The sequence below is a fragment of the Podarcis vaucheri genome (assembly GCF_965113315.1).
Source record: "Podarcis vaucheri genome assembly, chromosome: 2".
NCBI lineage: Eukaryota > Metazoa > Chordata > Lepidosauria > Squamata > Lacertidae > Podarcis > Podarcis vaucheri.
This window is the reverse complement of record NC_138760.1, coordinates 3,495,516-3,516,322: the sequence shown is the minus strand read 5'-3', so window position 1 is coordinate 3,516,322 and position 20,807 is coordinate 3,495,516. Positions and strand designations below refer to the sequence as shown.

General features: G+C 49.9%; 1 protein-coding gene across 5 annotated transcripts in view; it reads right to left on the bottom strand.

Moving 5' to 3' along the window:
- The window catches only part of TNS2 (tensin 2), a 135,241-nt gene that overhangs the window by 39,137 nt on the left and 75,297 nt on the right, over window positions 1–20,807 (bottom strand). Inside the window, exon 4 of one of the 5 annotated variants that reach the window (XM_082207777.1) lies at window positions 15,321–15,428. The exons of the other annotated variants lie outside the window; for them this stretch is intronic. The gene's annotated coding sequence lies outside the window, so the exon portion shown is untranslated. The remainder of the gene's footprint in view (window positions 1–15,320; window positions 15,429–20,807) is intronic. 5 annotated transcript variants of the gene reach the window in all.

The window sequence follows — 20,807 nt, the reverse complement described above, 5'->3', positions numbered from 1 at the left end:
AACTGCAGACAAAAAATGTGTTTAGAGGAAATTTGCACCAAAATGCTTAGGAATTTTCATGAGGAGAGGATATGTATTTTTAAGATGAGGAAAATGAGAAACAGAGGGATCCTGTCACCCCTACCTGATGGGGATGCAATTTGCTCCCCTCCCAAGTAATCAAATTGATCATTTGATGAGCAAGGAGCAGACACCAACTTCCCTCCTCAGCTGTACAGCAGCGATCAGCTGTGGAGCAGAGGCTGCGTCATGGGGCCACGCCTACTTTGGGTCATGCCCCCTCCTGGCAGTCACCCTCTCCAGTTGGCCAAGGGGGATTGCAGCCCTCGGTCCAAAGAAGGTTAGGCCACATCCCTGCTTTACACAACAAGCACATTTATTTATTATAGTTGTTTTAAATCATTTATTTGCCACCTCTCCAAATCAAAATTCACCCAAGGCATCTTTCATATTAAAATAAGGGTATGTAAACTGCAACTGAAAAAAGTAGAGCCTTGAAACTCCCAAAGAACAATTCAATCAACAGGTTCTGTAAGCATCATTCGTAAAATCAGCAACGAATAATCTCCAAAACTGAATCAAGTTGCTAATCGAAACAGGCAGATGAAACACCATCTATATAGAACTTTGTACAGATTCTGTCACAGCATTTGAAGTCTTAAAATTCTCAAGCTTTTGCCATGGGATCATATAAGAAAGTTCCTAGATCTCTTGCTTCTGAAGACTTGTTTGAGTAATACGTAGGTTGTGTGTAGCAGGAAAAGTCTTCGTGTCGTGCAAGGGAGAGCCACCACCTCATCTCTCACAGCCTTTTCATTTTAACCTTTCCACCCTCCACAATGCCATGCTTTGCTGTAAGTTCCAAACAGGTTCTGCAAAGTTTTAAAGACCAGGTTCAGAACTGTCAGAAGGGATAGGTTTATGTGTGTTCATTTTGTTAAACTTGCGAATTTTAGTATGAGCACTGAGTTTTGGAGTTGAAACATGTAAATACAAATGTAAAGGACCCTTGACAGTTAAGTCCAGTCATGAATGACTCTGGGGTTGCGTGCTCATCTCGCTTTACAGGCCAAGGGAGCCGGTGTTTGTCTGCAGACAGTTTTTCCGGGTAATGTGGCCAGCATGACTAAGCCGCTTCTGGCGAAACCAGAGCAGTGCACGGAAATGCCGTTTACCTTCCCACCGGAGTGGTACCTATTTATCTACTTGCACTTTGACGTGCTTTCGAGCTGCTAGGTTGGCAGGAGCAGGGACCGAGCAACAGGAGCTCACCCCATTGTGGGGATTTGAACCACCGACCTTCTGATCGGCAAGCCCAAGAGGCTCAGTGGTTTAGACCGCAGTGCCACCCACGTCCCTTTCAACATGTACTGTAAATACCCCTTATCTATTTTTCCTTATGCAGCTGCCCCCTTCATGACAGCATATCATTAATCACTTAGTGATGAAATCACCAAAATGATGTAGAATCAGATCAGACTCTTAGGCTTCCAACCTAATTTCAAAATATCACAGGCAGGAAGCCCTTGGGATGGGGAGAACGAAGCGGGTGCCAGTCACTCTGTGTGTGTGAGAGAGGGGGGGGGGCACAGGAGATGTCAGGAAAAAGAAAAGTAGGGGGCAGGCCCACTTTGGGCTATGGTTGTGCCCACTGCTGGATTCAGTCACCCCCACATAAACTTAGCAGCCCCCAACAGATTGCCCCCATAAGCAACGTGGCTTTGACAGAAAAAGAATTCCCCTTCCTACCTAGACAAAGAGGAGCTGGGATGCTTGTGCACATGTGTAACGTCTTTCCATGAGTCATACACAGGAAAGGAACGGCTGCATTTGGGGGGAAGTGGAGGGTGATTTTACCACTACGCACATGAACCCTGTTGTCAGGGTTACTTCCAGATCCTAGCTCACAGAGGATCACGCTAGCCAGCGATCGTTAAATAAAAGTCTTTATTGAGTTACAGTCTCCATTCTCGAGCTGCTGCGTGCAACCCTACGTCTTATGCTTAGATCGGCGAAGCTCCGTCTGAGTCTCCGCCCCTTGCGCACCAACTTAATATCCTAGCCCTGCTCCACCTTTTCCGCCTGACAGTTCTCCTCTGGGTCCCTCTGCCCCCCTGGGTCTCTTCCTTCCGGGATTCTTCTGACGCTGACCCCCCTGACTCTCCTGTCTCCTTGCGCCGGGCTTTAGGACCTGGCTCCCTTTCCGGGCTGCCTACTGCGCCACCTTCCTGTGCATTTGAACTTGGCGCGCGTGCCCAACCTTCCACTTTCCGTCTAACCGTCACTTCGCTCCCCGATGAAGGTGTGGCCACTCCTGACTCGTGCCCTCCCTCCTGTTGCGAGCTGCCAGCGCTTGCTCCCTGGCGCTCTTCCTCTTTCCTACTCTCTGGCGGTGACGTTGGTCCCGATCTCCAACTGCTCCCCTCTGAGTCCCCTCTGGCTCTTTCTTCCTGGGGTGTCCCCCTAGTCTCCCCCCTTGCCCTGGCCACTGGTGCTCCTTTTTGTGAATCTTCTGATTCACTGGAAAGACTCGGAGATCTCGGGTCGTCGTCATCACTCATCCTTTCTTCTGCCTCCTCCCCCTCGCTCTCTGTTTCCTCCCTTGCCCTCGCCTCTGCTCCTGAACCCCTGACATCCATCCCCCCCTCGAAGCCCCCTCTTCCCCCTCCCCTCCTTCCGGTGCGGGAACTGGGTGCTGCAGTGTCAAGGGGACGAATGTCGGGTACAGTTCGCTTCCCGTGGCGGGCCTCCATCCGAAGTCTTCCGGTTCTTCCTCCCTGCTCTCGTCGACGACGGTCACCTCTGCTTCCATCTTTGTGCCGCCGTGCTCGAGACCCTGGTCGTCCCCGAAAACGTCCATGTCCGTCTCTCCCTCACTTCCTTCTGGAGGCGTTGCTCGTCCTGGACCCTCCAGCCACTTCCTGCGCCACTGCTCCTCTGGTCGATCATCCCACCAATACGAGGGTTCTGAAGCAGATCCCGAGGGCGACCCCTCCGGGGAACGGGCGTCTCGTGTCGGTTCCTCATCCGAGTCGAACCCCCGGAACGTGCTGGCTGAAAGCGTGGGCGTGAAAAGCCAGTCGTCGAAAAAGTCCGCTGGCATTGGCCTATGGGGGAAGAGGGCATGAAACTCTTCCTTGAGCAGAGGTTCATCTAAAGTGTAGCCCGGCACCCAGCTGTTGGCACTGGCCGGGGTGCCCTCCTTAGCGAGAAGGTATTCTACCCCCTCTTCCCCCCATCTGGAGTCCAAAATCTCTGTGACTTCGTTGAGGCGCACCTCCTGTGCCACTCCCCGTTGCCTGGTTCCCTCTCGGAGCGGACTCGGCGCCGTTCCGGGTTCCTGAAACCTGTGCGGTGCCTTGTAGGGAGTGAGCACCGATCTGTGGAACACCGGATGCATTCTGGAACCCTCCGGAAGCGCCAGCCTGAAGGCCACCGGATTGACCTGCTCTTCGACTTGGTAGGGCCCCAGTTGCTTATGCCCTAGTTTCTTCTTGGCCAACGACCTGGCCGGCACTGCGTGGGCTGCTAACCAGACCCAGTCTCCCACATGGATCTCTTCGCCAACCCTTCTGTGTTTGTCTGCCTGCACCTTGTATGCGTGTTTGGCCAGCTCCAGGTGCCGCCGCAGCTGATCGTGGACCTCCTGCAACTCCGACGCGAACGCATCTGCTGTCTGCGGCTCCCCCTCCACCAGTCTTTCCAGTCCCGGGAAGGTTCTGGGGTGCCTCCCGTTGTTGGCGAAGAACGGCGTGACCCCCGTGGACACGTGCTTCGTGTTGTTGTAGGCGAACTCGGCGAGCGGCAGGTAATCCACCCACGTCGCAGGCTGTTGATTCGCATAGCATCTCAGGTACTGCTGCATGATGGCATTGACCCGCTCCGCTTGCCCGTTGGTCTGCGGGTGTCTTGCCGACGCCAGGTTGATCTTGACGTTTAGGAAGCCCATCAGCTTCTGCCAGAAATTCGAGATGAACTGCCGCCCGCGGTCGGACAGAATAGACCGTGGCAGACCGTGAACCTTGAACACGTGGTCTATGAACAGTTTGGCGGTTTGTTCCGCCGTGGCCACCTTCGCACACGGGATGAAATGTGCCATCTTGGAGAACAAGTCCACCACCACCAGCACGGCCGTCTTGCCCCTCGAGCTGGGCAGATCCGTGACGAAGTCCAGGGCGACTCTCTCCCATGGCTCGACCGGAGTTTGCAGCGGTTCCAACAGTCCGGCCGGCGGTCTGTGCACTGGTTTGGCTCTCTGGCAGGTGTCGCACCTCGCCACGTAGTCCGCGACCTCCCCTCTCATTCCGGGCCACCAGAAATCCCTGGCGACTAATTCCACCGTCTTCTCCTTGCCAAAGTGCCCGGCAGTGGGCGCGTCGTGCAGCTGATGCAGTACCTTGGCGCGAAGTTCGTCTCCCGGCACGTAGATGGCCCCTTTGCGGATGAGCAATCCATCTCTCAGCTGGAACCCGTCGGTCGCTGCCGTGCCCCTTTGCATCTCTGCCATCTTTGCTTGCGCGAAGGAGTCATTCTGCAACGCTCGTCGCACCGCCTCCAGGTCCACTGTCGCCGCAGCGCACGCCCACACTGTTGGTGCGAAGATGTGCATGGCGGCCGCTGGCGTGGCGTCCTCCAGATACTGTGGCTTACGGGAGAGCGCGTCCGCCATGATGTTGGTGTCCCCCGGGACATACTCTATTCGGAAGTCGAAGTTCGCAAAGAACTCAGCCCAACGTATCTGCCTCTGGTTCAGGAACTGTGCCGTGCGCCAGTGCTCCAGATTCTTGTGGTCCGTGCAGACCTGCACCGTGTGCTTGGCTCCAATCAGGAAGTGCCTCCATGCTTTGAACGCTGCATGAATAGCCAGCAACTCCCTGTCCCAGATGGTGTAGTTCTGTTCGGACTTGCTGAGCTTCCTGGAGTAAAACGCTCCGGGCCTCCAAACCCCCTGCGGGTCCTTCTGCAGCAGGACTGCTCCGACGGCCCTGTCCGAGGCGTCTGTTTCAACTCTCATCGGCCTGCTGGGGTCGACATGAAGCAGCTGTTCCTCCGACGCGAAAAGACGCTTGAGTGCCTGAAAGGACTGCTCCGCCTGCGCTGTCCAGATGAACTTCTTTTTCTTGGAACTGAGCGTGTCCGTGATGGCCGCTGTCTGCATAGCGAAGCCTTTGATGAACTTGCGATAGAAGTTTGCGAAGCCGACAAACCGTTGGACCTCCTTCCGGTTGCGTGGGCTTTTCCAATCCAACACCGCTCGAACCTTGGCGCTGTCCATGGCGAGCCCCTTGTCAGACAACTTGTAGCCCAGGAAATCCACCTCCGTCACGTTGAACTGGCACTTCTCCAGCTTGGCGTAAAGCCTATGTTGCTGTAGCCTGCTCAGCACTTCCCTGACGTGTCTGTCATGCTCCTGCTGCGATTCCGAAAAGATCAGGATGTCATCCAAGAAACAGACGCACGTCTTGTAGAGGAGCCCCGCCAACACGTGATGCATGAAAGCTTGAAAAACGTGGGAGCCATTTTGCAATCCAAAAGGCATAACTCTATATTCGTAGGTGCCCAGGGGCGTGAACATGGCTGTCTTCCACTCATCTCCTTCCCGCATGCGAATGAGGTTGTACGCCCCTCGCAGGTCCAACTTGGTGAACACGCTGCCCTTGCGTACTTTTGCGAGGAGGTCGTCGATTCGGGGCATGGGGAAGTCCGATGGCTTGGTGACACTGTTCAAAATGCGGTAGTCCACTACGAGTCTTTTTTGGGGCGTGTCTCGCTTCTTCACAAAGAATACAGGACTGCCCCCCGCTGCCTGGGACTCTCGGATGAAACCGCGCTTCAAATTATGATCTATGAACTCTTTGAGTTCCTGCAGTTCGTCTTCAGACATGGAATACAGCTTCCCTTTGGGCAGCGCCGCCCCCGGCAGCAGGTCAATTTTGCAGTCATATGGTCTGTGGGGGGGTAGCTTGTCTGCCTCCTTCTCGCAGAAAACCTCCAAAAATTCTGCGTACTTGTGGGGAATCGCTTGCAGCGTGCCTAGCAGCAGCTGTGACTCCTCTTGCTCCCCTTCCTGCTGGGGCATGATGCAGTGTTCAGCACAAAAGGAAGAGCCGAAGGTCAGCTGCCTCTGGTACCAAGCCAGCGTCGGGCTGTGCTTGTCCAGCCAACTCATGCCCAATACAATAGGCGTGTCCGAGAGTTGAGTGACGTTGAAGCTGATGATTTCCCTGTGATTTCCAAGCCGCAGCACCATAGGTGGCGTCTGCTTCACCACTTGCCCCCCTAACAGCTCCCTGCCATCCACCGTGACAACCTGCAGGGGCAGCGTGGCAGGCAGCAACTGTATAGCGTGCCGGTCGACAAAGTCCTGCCCTATGAAGTCTGCATTGCTTCCCGAGTCGACGGTGATTGGCACGTCCATGGTGATTCCATTGGGTAGCTGGAGCGATGCGGTGAGCCTCACTACTGGCTTGGGCGGGAGGGGGTCCATGGGCGGTAAAATCTCTGGGGACTGCTTCACTGACACGTCTGGCTGGGCCCCAGTGCCTCTTCCTCCAGCCAGACATCGTCGTTTCCCTGCTGTGGTTCTCCGTGCTGCGTTGCTGCAGTCACCATTGCTGAGGCTGCAGTGTGCTTGTGGAGCCTCCGGGGACACTCTTTCGCCATATGCCCTGGATCCTCACAGATATAACACTTCCTGTTCCCTCTAGGAGGCTTCGCTTTCACTGCTGCCGGTGCTAGGGCTCTGGCTGCTGACTGAGCCCTTGCACTCCCAACCTCCATCGGTTCCACCCCTCCCCCTGTTGGAGGCGTGGATTGCGCACGCGCCGCTTCTCTGGGAAGGAAGGAGGAGCCTCTGGCTGGTTCGCGCCCGCTGCGCCCTTCGTCCCTGCTCCACGGACATTCTTCCAGCCGCACCCCCACCGCCAGCGCCCTCTGAACGATCTCCTGCGTGGTCCGGGGTCTCTCCCCCCTCGCAATCTCATCTTTAACCGAGTTGTGCAAGCCCTCCCAAAAAAGGTCTCTGACAGGAGCCGAATCTCTGTCCCATTCCAGGGCACTGACCAAAGCGAAAAAGCGGGCATGATACTGCCTTACGCTGGCCCTCCCTTGCCTTAGTCCATGCACCTCCTTTCGGGCAAGATCCACGTCAATGCTTGATAAAAAACAGCCATCCATCGCTTTAATAAAGGCGTCCGCATTTTGGAGCGCAGGATCCTTATCTCTCCACAAATTGCGCAGCCATGCTTTTGCGTCTCCATGCAAATGGGACATGATGAACCCCACTTTCTCTTGTTCATCTCTAAAGTCTTTGTGCAGTAGTTGCAGTGCACACATTACGTCTGCTCTAAAGTTGGGGTACTGTTGCAAATTCCCATCGAAGTGCGAGACCAGACCGCCTGTGCGTCTCCCCAACCCAATCCCCTCTGATTTGGGTGTCTGTTGCCCTTGCTTCATAAGCACGTCCAACCTGACCTGGAGATCCCTGTAGGCGGCAGCTGCTTCCTCCTCTCTCTTCCTGGACGCCAGCGCCTCGGCATTCAGTCGTGAAACTGCTTCTCTGAGTTCCGTTATTTGCTGTTCGGCCGTCATATTGTCTGCCGTTCGTGAGCTCTCTTGTAGGCACCCGCTTTCCCTCCTCTCCGCGAGGCCGTGGATGCCCACAATTTGAAGAGACGGAGCTTACTGTCAGGGTTACTTCCAGATCCTAGCTCACAGAGGATCACGCTAGCCAGCGATCGTTAAATAAAAGTCTTTATTGAGTTACAGTCTCCATTCTCGAGCTGCTGCGTGCAACCCTACGTCTTATGCTTAGATCGGCGAAGCTCCGTCTGAGTCTCCGCCCCTTGCACACCAACTTAATATCCTAGCCCTGCTCCACCTTTTCCGCCTGACAGTTCTCCTCTGGGTCCCTCTGCCCCCCTGGGTCTCTTCCTTCCGGGATTCTTCTGACGCTGACCCCCCTGACTCTCCTGTCTCCTTGCGCCGGGCTTTAGGACCTGGCTCCCTTTCCGGGCTGCCTACTGCGCCACCTTCCTGTGCATTTGAACTTGGCGCGCGCGCCCAACCTTCCACTTTCCGTCTAACCGTCACTTCGCTCCCCGATGAAGGTGTGGCCACTCCTGACTCGTGCCCTCCCTCCTGTTGCGAGCTGCCAGCGCTTGCTCCCTGGCGCTCTTCCTCTTTCCTACTCTCTGGCGGTGACGTTGGTCCCGATCTCCAACTGCTCCCCTCTGAGTCCCCTCTGGCTCTTTCTTCCTGGGGTGTCCCCCTAGTCTCCCCCCTTGCCCTGGCCACTGGTGCTCCTTTTTGTGAATCTTCTGATTCACTGGAAAGACTCGGAGATCTCGGGTCGTCGTCATCACTCATCCTTTCTTCTGCCTCCTCCCCCTCGCTCTCTGTTTCCTCCCTTGCCCTCGCCTCTGCTCCTGAACCCCTGACACCTGTGCTTACATGTTGGAGCCCATCATCCTTCCTTAAGAAGCTCCCTTACAAAAACAAACTCTTCCCTGCTCCCATCTTGCTCACACTCCAGACTAAGAAGAGTTTATTTCTGTTCCTGGGCTACATTATGAAAACTAGGTAGGCAAGAGTCAGGCGCTCCCGTGTTGCACTGCAATCGAACTTCCAAAGCAACTTCCAAACTAACATCAGGCAAAGATTCTGGTTGCTGGCAGGAAGAGCCAAGTCTCCTTTGCAGGACAAAACTGATCCCTCTGCACAAGAATGTGCTGCGCAAGAGGAAGAGGTATTGCAGGGGGCTGGACTAGAAGACCCTCCCAGAAGAAGTTCCTTCCAACCCTACAATTCTATGATTCTTTGATACTAATAATGGAACTGTCAAGTCGGAAGGAACCCCAAGGGTCATCTAGTCCAACCCCCTGCAAAGCGGGAATCTTTCTAGGGCTCAAACCCACAGCCCTGAGATTAAGAGTCTCATGCTCTACGCACTGAGTTCATGAGAATTTTATTTTTAAATGCAAAACACATTGCCTCAATGGGTCCTATGTTTTTTTCAGACCTGGAAGCTGTGGGGCTCAATCAAACCAAGTAGTTTTGTCTGGGTGTCAAACCTAGTTGCAGCTCCTGCCTCTGTCCCATCATGTGGTGCAAAGTGGCAGGTCAGAGTGCCTTTGTCAAACCAACTATCAACACAACTGAAATTACACTGTACGTGAACAAGGGTGCAATTAAGTAAACAGACAAAAGAGGTGCCTGTTGCACATGACGCAGGGTATTCTTTTGTGACCTGTGCCTTTAATTAAAGAAACAAACAAACACCAAGTGGGGTGGAGAATATCTTCTCTTCTGAAGCCTGGGGGAGTTGGGGGGACAGTTTGCTTTGCCAGATTGTTATTAGCGCTCCAAAAAACAATCCATAAGCATTTTGAATCTAATCAGGTCCTTGTGACCTGCCAGCTGTTGCCCTCTGAATGACTTGCCTTTTGGGGCAGAAAGAGGATTCCCCGCCCTTTCTCCCTATCCTTCATCTAAATTGCCTCTTGAGGCAAAGCTTGGGAGTTTTGAATATAGAGATTTTGTTTTGTGGCTGAGCAGGCATCTCGAATCCTGGGGGTAGGACACACCTACCTGGTGGGATAAAATTATACAGCTGATTGTGCCCCCTCTTGGTGGTTCACAGCTGGGTTAACATTCAAAATGGAACCAGAGCTGAATAGCGTAGTCCTATCACTTTCAAATCCCAACTCCAGAAATTACAGGGCTGTGAATTATGGGTTGAATCCAATGTAGCTCTAAGTAAAAGTTGTTCAGTTACAGCAAGGGTTTATGCTTGTGCAATGGAGTTTTCCCATTGCACACACTTAATCTTCTCTGAGTTCCCCTCCACAACCTTCCTGAGCAGATTTGAGGAAAGTACAGGGTGCAGGCAAGCGGAGGAGAGTGAGGAAAAGTTCTGTTGCACATTCTTTGCACTGATGGAATGAATGTGGTTTTTGGATTTTTATGTATTTGCTGCATTCTTGTGGAATTTTATCATTTAGGTGACTGCTACCAACTGCCAAACTTGGCCTACAGGGAGAGAGGGAGGAAGGGAAGGATTGGGCCCTCCACCATGATCCAGTTCCCCACCCCTGCTCTCTTACAGTCATCTACTGCTTCAGAGGCTGAAAAAAGGGGTAAGATTATGACTTGGAATAAGAGACCTAGGACTCAATGACTCATAATCCACCCCTCTTTCCCTTCCCCACACCTTCTGAAATAATGTTTTACACCATTATTGATGGGGAGTGAAGTCAAGAGCGGGAAACAGGAGAAAAGCTTAATAGTCAAAACAAAGAGAATCTTGTAGCAGCTTAAAAGACTAAGGGCTCATCCAAACTCCTGCTTGTGTCATGCCTGGAAAGCACTTTCTAGACACAGGTCCAAGTGGTCTACCCCTTGCCCCCTTCCTTTCCAAGTTAAAACCCACTCTTAGCGATAGATTGGAACAAATGGCAATCAATTTGTCGTTTGCTCCAGCTGAGCTCAAAGAGCAATTTCTCCCAGCAGAACTAGAGGAAGTGTGGATAAGCCCCAACTTAAGGAAAAGTTTTCAGGAACTTGAATCCATCAGACGCTCCACATCAACTTGGAGCAAGGCTTTCAGTTTGGTTGCCCATTTTGTGGAAGAGCATTCCTCTTCAGATTTGACAGACACATTTCCAGGAACAATTGAACAATTTTTTTTAGGTCTCTGCTTTGGGTAATTATTTGCATTGTTTTCCAAACTGTTCTACTTTGTTTTTATTATAGGATTGGGATTTATGTGAAAAGTGATTCAATACTAATAACAATAACAACAACTTAGATGGGCATCTGTTAGGGGTTCCTTAGTTGCAATTCCCGCATTGCAGGGGGTAGGTCTTGGGCCCTTCCCTCAAATTCTATGATTCTAAGTATCCAACATAATAATAACAACAACATGATAATAATTTATTATTTCTACCCCTCGCATCTGGCTGGGTTTCTCCAGCCACTCTGGGCAGCTTCCAACAAAAGATTAAAAATGCACTAAACACAGTGCTAGGCGAACATTCTGCCAGCACAAGGATTTCTGTTTGTGCAATAGAATATTCTCTCCCTCTCCTTCCTGTTCTCCCCTTAAATCTGTCCTAGGTGTTTTTGGGGTACATGTGGGGGAAGTCCCATAGTGCATGTGGAAATCCTTGCACTAATGTGACACAGGAGCTGAATACCACCAAATGCTGCTACTAATAAGAATACATGTAGGCATAGAAAGGGGAGAAATTAACAGCAGAGACACAGGAATGCATCTCCAGTTACCTTTTTTGATTGCTAAAAGCAGCCACAGGGTTATATCACTATAATGGAGGAGGGCATGAGGGGGTCATCAAATGCTTACTCCCCTGCCATGGCCCAGATCCAAATCACACACACATACTTTGGAACTATGATTAGCCATGGAGGGGAAATCGATGGGCATGTCATGTCTAATTTGGCCCTCAGAACGAAGTCCAACAAATGTAATTTTTACTCACAGGCAGACCTATAAATAGTCATCATCAAGATGGCCGGAAATAGCTTCCTAGTATCCAAAGCTTTTTAAAAAGTGTGTCTTTGCTTTCAGCCACACATCATATTTAACAGAGAAATGTGTGAGCCAGCAGGCTAGTAAACGCCTGGTTCACCCCCCAATTGCGCATGATGTGCATATGACATCACATGACACCGGGCCTCCGCAATGTGGGGGGCAAGTCGGCACCCTTGATCCCAAGCTTGCGTGCATGAGATTGAAACCTCAGTACTGCAGTTTCAAAAGGACACAATTAATGCATGCATTGACCCACTGGAAGCAGATTAAAGGGATGTGGTAGCCTGAGTAGTCGAAAAGAACTCAGGATAATTCACCATCCATTTACTAATCTCTCTACTCATATTCCAGTTTTCTCCCACTTTCTGCAAATGCACTTGGGTCTTTAGTCTGGGGTTCTCTCTACTGCTCATGCCCCATTTCATCTCATCCCCACACCCTGCCCCACATACACATGCCCTCTCTCAGACACAAACGGCCTCCAATCTTTAATGTTCTCCTGTGGTTCAGTTGTGGGAAACTTTTGGGATGTGGAGCAGGTGTGTGTGTGTGTGTGTGTGTGTGTGTGTTGTTCTGAAGGAAGCTTCTTGCCTCCCCCTCCCAAGCCCTCTGGCTTGATCCCTCCAGCAAGCCCTGGCCTGGGAAAACATCTGGACCAGCCCATGGGAGGCAGAGGGGAGGTCGCCAGGATGTGGGAAACTCTAGGAGGAAGTCTAGGCTGTGCATCTCAACAGGCCAACTGCACAGCTAGCAGGCCTCACGGCCGGATGAGCTGGGCTGCTTCTTAGCAAAAGGAAGACATTGCATTTTTATGGCACATCTGCAAAGGATAGACAGGCCTCTGAGCTTGGAGGGGTGGGGGCCTTGTACTCCCCTCCTTCCAGATGCCACAGGCAGCAGCGGGGTGGGGGTGGGGGTGTGAGGCACAGAGCAGGAAAGGAGCTTAGCCAGGTCCATTTATGCATCAGTCTTCAAACCTGGACTGCCTTGGATCTCAGCCTTCCCTATGCCTAAGGACCTCTGCACGAAGGAGGTGATACTAGAGAGGTTGCAGGGGATCACATTTTTGATGCTCCTCTACATTAAAGGAATATAAAAGGTTTGATTGAAAGCTCTAGGCTCCCTCTTTGAAGCCATAAACTTGGGGAGGAGAACCTCAGGCCTGGGGCCCAAATGTGGACCTTGAGGCCACTCTAGCTGGCTCTCAGAATGCTCCACAGGCTACACCCGTCACTGGCCCAAGTGTTTTGGGTTGGCTGGAACATGTCCTGGGACTCTGAAAATGCCCTTAGTCTGCCTGGACAGAGAGGGGAGTGTGGGAGCATGCCTACTGGACAAAGGTAAAATTTGCACCCCTGCTCCGCCCACCACCGACACGTGGCCCTTGGGCTGAAAGTTTCCCTGCCCGTGGCATAAACGGTTTGGAAACAGGTTGCTTGAAGGACGGCTTGCAGCCACGTGAACCTGCCCAGGCCTTGAGACGGCTTCTGAGGCTCTGCTTTCAATCCATCCGTCAGGCTGACAGACATGAGGATCTTTGCCATAGTGGCCTTGAATTCTTGGAACTCTCCCCTGAAAGAAGTACGTATAGCCCCATCTTTATCAACTTTTTAAAAGGACCTTTAATTAGTAAATTGATGGTTTCAATTGAAAGAACTGCAAGCTGAGTTTTAAGTTGTGGCCATTTTCCTGTTGAAGTGTATTTTCTTTTTCTTTAAATCACCTCTAGTAAGCTGTGATGGGAAGGCTTACGTGAGTATTTTAAATTAAAGTAAGTTAATTAAAACAAAAATCTCCCTGCATGCAGAAAATCAGCGCAGGAAGGAGCAGGCTGGGCTTGATCCCATCTTCCTGATGCACTGCTTTTCTACTGGTAGGGAGTTTTTGTTTTTGTTAGCTCGGGAAGCATTCAAAAAATGTGCCCCACCCACTCTGCTCCCCCTCTCCAGAGGCTGACAGAGACTGAATCCTGGACTAGATGCAGCTTTGGTCTGATCCGGCATGGCGGTACCTCTCATGGGCTCACAAGGGCAAAGCAGTTCCAGATGACTTTTGGATGCAAGCCAATCCACTCGCTGTAGGGGAAGGCAAAACATGACATAAGGGAAGACAAAAAGGGCATTGTGGCTTGCAGGAGGGGTGGAAATCCACACCACCTCCAAGTACGTTAATCTGTCAGGCCCTGTGTGCAAGGAAAGCCCACCAAAGGGATTTGCAGGGCAGCCTTCTTACTGTCCCTGATGCCTCCCCTGAATGGCCTCCCGCCAGCCAGAGTCCAAGGATGAAACTCTCCCCACCAGGGGAACGGCGGAGGGGGAGAGATTCCAGGGAGGAGGCTGCAGAACAAATTGCTCTGGACGAGTCACGCAAGATCTAAGCCATATGCCGCTGGGGAATCTTGGGCAACTTAAAGAGAGAAGAAGGAGAGACTCCAAATAAACAGCAGAGGCAAAAACTTTTCTTTTCAAGAGCTATGCATTTCATACCCCACTTCTCAGGTTCTGCTTAGAACAACCTCCCGCAACTTGGTGCTGTCCAAATGTTGGGTCATGACTTGCATCAACCTTGACTGTCGGCCATGGAGGCTGGAGCTACGGGCCAGCAACATAGGAGGGGGAAACAGAGGTTGCTTCCGAGCAGCTGAGAATGTCTTCTCCTCCAAAAGAAAGAAAGAGAGAGAGAGAGAGAGAGAGAGAGAGAGAGAGAAAAGGGGGGAGACCCACACTCTCTAGAGCCGCCCCCCCCCCGCCCTCCAAAGCCGAATTTCAGGAGAAAAAGCAGGCTTCAGGAGAAGAAGACATTCAGCAAAAATCAGCTCCTTCCGTGTTCTGCCAGTAGGATTCTTCCGTGACTGGAAAGTGCTCTTGCTTTCACAGGAGGCAAAGTCTGGATCCAACCCAATGTACACTGTGGTTGTAAACTGCCCTGCACCTTATGAATACTAATGTTAGGACTCCCTTATTGAATCCAAACCAAAGTTCACCTAGTCCAGCAATCTGTCTCCAGTAGTAGACAGACATATCTGGAAGGCCACAGGCCATGAAGGCAACAGTGGCCTTCTCTCCTTGCTTATCCCCAGCATCTGGTGCCCAAGATGGTGTAGTGGTTTGAGCATTGAGCTAGGACTCTGGAGACCCAGGTTCGCACCTCTTCTCAGCCACAAAGCTCGCTGAGAGACCTTGGCCCTGTGACACACACACTCTCTCTCTCAGCCTAACCCATCTCACAGGGTTATTGTGAGGATGCGACAAAGAGGGGTCATGGAAGAACCACAAATGTTGTCTTGGGTCACCCCGAGGAATGGCAGGATATAAACATAGGGAGGAATTCAAGGCAGCTTTGTGGCAATCGTTCCATCAGGGCAAACATTTCAGCTTGCCAGACGGAGCAAATCCCTCTCCCCCCCCCCCCCCGGTCTGCTGTTCTGGGTTTCTCTCAACACCCCCTCCCAGCAAGCACGGGCTGCACAGGGGAGGAAAGGGGGCAAAATCCACAAGGAAGTCCTGTTGCAGCTTCCGCTCCTGCGGCTGGTGAGTTGAATCCCACCCATAATAAACAAAAGAATATAGCAAATGCCTCCCATTTACCTATCGTGGCTCAAACCTGGTCAATGGGCAGTGTATAGCTTAATTAATGAATACATCATAACAAGTAAATGAATAAATGTAATGCATAAATAAGTAACAAAATAATAAATAGCAATAAATAAGTGTGGTCCCTTCGGCCGCAATGGGGGTTTCTACCCACCTTTTCATCCTTAATCCCTCACCTGAAGCAGTGTCCACTGACCAGCGCTCCTTCCGGGGACTGCTGCCCCCTTGTGGCGAGGGAAGAACACACACCTCTGCTAGCAGAACCGTGCACGCCTCCAGCCCACCTGTTGGAAGATACCAATTCTACACCAGGTCTGCTGCGGCAGCTCTTCTCCCTGCTTGCAATCCAGCGATCAGTGCCGGCTTTTCTTCTCTCTCTGCCCAACAGGGAGCCTCCCAAAAGAGGCACCAGCAACACGGAGGAAGCCAGAGGCCCCAGCTGTCCCATGGATGAGGGACGAAGCCTGCTCAACCCTCCAGCCTCCTAGCTGTGCTCCTCCCTTCCCCGCATTCTCCCACTCGCTGTCACCTCTTTCCTGAGAGCAGAGCTGTGTTTGCAGAAACGGCCACTGATCCCGCTATTTAGAAAAGGGGAGCGGGGGGGGGGGGAGGACTAGTCCCAGAACAGCAGCAGCTTGGAGTTAAGTGGCTTCTCCTCCAGCTGCAGCCCTTGGCCCAGTTCCAAGGCAAACTCTGCTCCATAATTACACAACTTAGAAGAGCGGCCCCGTGCGGGCTTAAAGGGCCAGAGGTCTGGATCTCACAGGAGGGGCAGGGTCCGACTCCAGGGCTCATCATGCCTGGATAAGGGTGCACAGGAGTGTGGCCAAGGTGGACCTAACCACAAAGGAGGTCACTGGAAGCCCCAATGAAAAGCAGGTGCGCAATGCCTTGCTAAGACTAAGCGGGTCAGGGCCTGACTGGGTGCCAAAGCGGGAACTCTATATGCTGTCAGTAATAAACGTCTTTGGTTTTGTTTCTTTTTAAGACTGCAAGATTTAGGAACACAGGAAGCTGCCATTGCAGCATCTAGCTCAGTATGCCTTCACTGACTGGAAGTGGCCCCCCAGGATTCAGGTGGAGTCTGCCCCAGCCCTGCCTGGAGATGCTGTGCACTTGAACCCGGGACTTTCTGCAGGCAAAGCAGATGCTCTATCAACTGAGCTGCAGCCCTTCTCCTAAATCAACTTAACCCATTCAGTTTTTGAGGAGCTGTTTATGGCTTTGCCCAGCAGACTGCAGAGCCAGAGGGCAGTGGAGAGGGGTTCTCTCCCTCCCTGTTCCCTATTTGCTACCATAGCCAAAGAGGGGAGGGAGATCTCTTGACATCACTTTTTAAATATCTATAGTAACAAGTCGTAATTAATTCCACTAGGGTGTATGTGTGTTGCAACAGAGAAGGCCCTGCCCTGCCCAGCCCACTTCATCTCCTAAACTAAAGCCAGCTCTGCCACCCCCAAATGAAAACCTTAATCTTTTGCCATTTTTGCATTTGCTCTACTTGATCATTAAAAGAATTTTTCCCCCTTTTGTTTTTAGATTTCTCTTTCCATAGCTGTAGGCCTGTCCATAGAACTCAAGGCTCCAGCTATGCTCAAAAGCAGTCATGCAACCCCAAAGAGATCCTCTTCAGGTCAGGCCTTCTGACCCTTTTCCCGTAACCTGGCTCCCCCCCATGAGCTGCAGCTGCCCCACACTTCCCTCCCGGAAGCTCAAGCCAGAACCTGTGCAAAGAGCTCTGTGTTTCCTCAGCAACTCCCCGACTCCTGCAGCCTCCACTGGCATGCTGGAGAGCACATTTATCTACAGAGAAGTCACAAAAGGACAGCACAGAGCCAGGGGAAGCCTCCATCTCCCATTCGTGGCAATTTCCTTTTCCATCTCAGGGATGCTCCAGGGCTTGAAATGCGGCTGAAAGTAGCATGTGCTACTGTGTCTAGAGAGGCCGTAAAAATAGTGCATTCATTTTTGGTTATAATATACAGCTAAAAGACCGGGAGAAATTATGGAAAGAAGGAACAAAATTTACTGCATGTAATGCTTTGAAAGAAAACATAATGAAAATGATGGTATATTACACCAGTGAAATTAGCTAAAATGTATAAAATAAGTTATAAATGTTGGAAATGTAAGGAAAAGGAAGGCACTTTTTGTCATCTGTGGTGGGAATGTAAGAAAGTGAAAGGCTTCTGGGAAATGATTTATAATGAGATGAAAAAGATGTTGAAATATACATTTATTTTAAAAAGCCAGAACCATTTTTACTTAGTATTGTAGGCACTGAAATTAAAAGACAAGATAAAAAACTGTTTTTATATGCGACAACTGCAGCATGAGTATTATTGGCACAGAAATAGAGGCAGGAAGAACTACCGACCAAAGAGGAATGGCAGATGAAATTGATGGACTACGTAGAATTGGATAAGATGACAGGGAGAATTTGAAACCAGCGGGACCAGAAATTCTTGAAAGATTGGAGTAAATATACAAGTTATCTGAAAGACAATTGTAACCAACCAACTATGCTTGTAGGACTACAAGAAGTTTTGTAAGGAGAACTATATGAAATACTGCAGAAAAGATTTATGAGAATGGATTTTAAGTTATAGATTATTAAAAGTAATAGTTAGGATAACAAATGTAAGATTAAGAGATGAGGTCTGAAAATCATTAGATGTGGTTGATGGAAGTCTCAGGCTAAAATACCCAGAATGTTGTATAAGATGAGATGAAATGTTCTGTTTGGAAAATATATGTAACAACTAATAAAAATGTATATTAAAATAAAAGTAAAAATAAGATAATAAATGAAGGCATTGAGACTAAAAATAAATAAATAAATACAGTGGTACCTCGGGTTACAGATGCTTCAGGTTACAGACGCTTCAGGTTACAGACTCCGCTAACCCAGAAATAGTACCTTGGGTTAAGAACTTTGCTTCAGGATGAGAACAGAAATCGCGCGGCGGCTGCGGCAGAGGGAGGCTAAAGTGGTATCTTAGGTTAGGAACCGTTTCAGGTTAAGAACGGATCTCCAGAATGAATTAAGTTCTTAACCCGAGGTACCACTGTAGTGCATTCATGATTCATTTTTACAATCAAGCGGTATATAAATTTTAAGAAGCAGATAAATAAATATTGCTGCATTTCCAGTGTCCCATAGCTTCTTGCTGAAACCTGCTGTGACCTATTTTTATATCGCACATATTCTGGGCAGCGGTGGGGTGGAGTTTTTCCTGAATTTGTTGTGCCATAGTGCAAGAGTGCCCCTCCAAATGGCAATAATGTGGTAGCACTGGTGAAGCATCGCAGGAAAACTAAAAGGGGAGGTGGGACTGAAGTACGGACAGTCCAACATAAACCTACCACTGAGGCACTATTCTGCATTGCAACCAAGGGGCGTGGGGGTGCTGTCTGCCCTGGGTGTCATAATGCCGGCTGAACCCAAACCCCTTTTGCACAAATAAAGGCTGGTGGGACCCAGAGAATCCCGTTTGCCCTTTTAAGGAGGCTCTGCCCCTAGAGGTTGCTCTGAGGGGCTTGGAGGGCAGTGATTCCTCCATCCAGCCTTGCGCACCTGTGCACCAAAGCAAGTGAGCAGCGGCGGCTTTTCCTCTTTGCCTCCCCTGTTCATTCATGCCGTTCCCTCCTACACACCATGGAGCGTGTTTAATCAACGCACACCGAACTACATGGGAGCTGCCAGGGCTTTGATCCTCCTCCCCTCGATCTTCTCCATTCTGCCCCCACCCATGTCTCCTCTAAACACACACACAAACAGGTCAGTTCCAACGCCATCATTTTCATGCTTGCATTGGATTCCTCTCCTTCCATGTCCCCCCCCCTTCAGACTGTAACACCCCCAAACCCTCCTCTGTGTGGAACAGGGACTGTCATCTTTGACGGCCAAAATGCACCTCTTTATTTTAAAGCTCTCGCCGACCACCCACCCCCTGCTTCTTGCCACTAGGTTCCATCATCCCTGACCACTGGTCCTGCTAGCTAGGATAATGCGTGTTGTGGTCCAACAACATCTGGGAACCCTAGGTTGAGAAAGGCTGATCTGTAGAGTTGGGTGTCTATGTGCAGGTGAATGTTCCTGTCACGAAGGAGTTTGTACTAATTACATTTAATATGTGACAGTTCTGTGGCCCCAATTTGGAGAAAGTTACATTTTGGTCTTTTGAAATCCATGGGACAAGTGTATCACATCACAGCTAATGTTGAGTGAAACTACTAGTGCATTCTTAAAGATGTTTCCTTAGTAGGAATTCCATTCAGTTCAACTGGATTTACTTCAATGTAAGTGTGTGTAGGACTGTAGCCTAACATTCTCAGGATAGGATTCTATGAGCAGAGAAATTACCATGGCATGTGTGCATCCCCAGGGGCAGTTCTGTGTGATAGCTGTGGATGCAATCCTGCCCTTAATTATGCATGAGTTCTATACCTGAGTAACTGGAGGCAGGGTTGCAATTGTAGAGAGATCCTACTTTACAGTGAAATATATGCATATCTACTCAGAAGTCATTCCCATCCAAGTTCAGCTGGATGTGCCTCAAAGTAAGTGGGTATAGGGTTGCAGTCTTATACTGTAATCCCAACCCCATTTAACTGTGAGTAAACTTCATGGAATGACATGGGGCTGCTTTTTGAGTAGCCATCGCTAGGTCTGTCACAGCAGAGCTGTTGGAGTGAGCTCTGCTTTCCATCTCCCACTGACAAGCAGAATGGGACAGATGGATTACAGCCTTAGTTGCAAACATAGGCTAATGGAGCCAAGTTTAATTGACAATGTGAATGATCAATAGATTAATTACATGCTATGCAATCAATAAATAAATATATGTAAAACTCTGCAGTTATGCTATCTGGGTTTATGATATGGAGCAGGGAAAGAGTAGAGGAGGGAAATGAAAGCTAGAAACATGGATGTAAAGGAGCATAAAATGAATTGAAACAATAGAGTCATTAATAGTATTTTTTTAACTAGATATGTCCTTCTAGATGCCATTTTTCATGAAGTTTGAACCATTACTTCTCCAGCCATTTGAACTAGGAGTAGCTACCATTCTCAAGTTCATTCAAATGACAGAAAATATGACATAATTTGCTCAAGTTTTATAGAAATATTTGCTAGAAATCTATTTGATAATAATAATAATAATAATAATAATAATAATAATAATAATACTTCTATTATTTATACCCTGCCCATCTGGCTGGGTTTCCCCAGCCACTCTGGGCAGCTCCCAACAGAATACTAAAAACAGAATAAAACTTCAAACATTTAAAACTTCCCCAAACAGGGCTGCCTTCAGATGTCTTTTAAAAGTCAGATAGTTGTTTATTTCCTTGACATCTGATGGGAGGGCGTTCCACAGGGTAGGCGCCACTACCGAGAAATATTTGAATGACTAGTTGGGTCTCGAGCCCTGAATAATTATGTTAATGGTCAAGGTTCTACACACTACCTGGCACAGGTGCATACTGGCGATCTTTTTTGTATTGTATTGTAGAGGAAGCATAGCCGTGTATGAAAAGTATAGAGAAAAGTCATCCTCATAAGCAATAGAAATTAGAAGCAATTATGCTACAGGTACCATTAGGCATGCAATTCTCAAGTAAATGTATAGAGTACTTTCCCCCCCTTGGGTTTGACA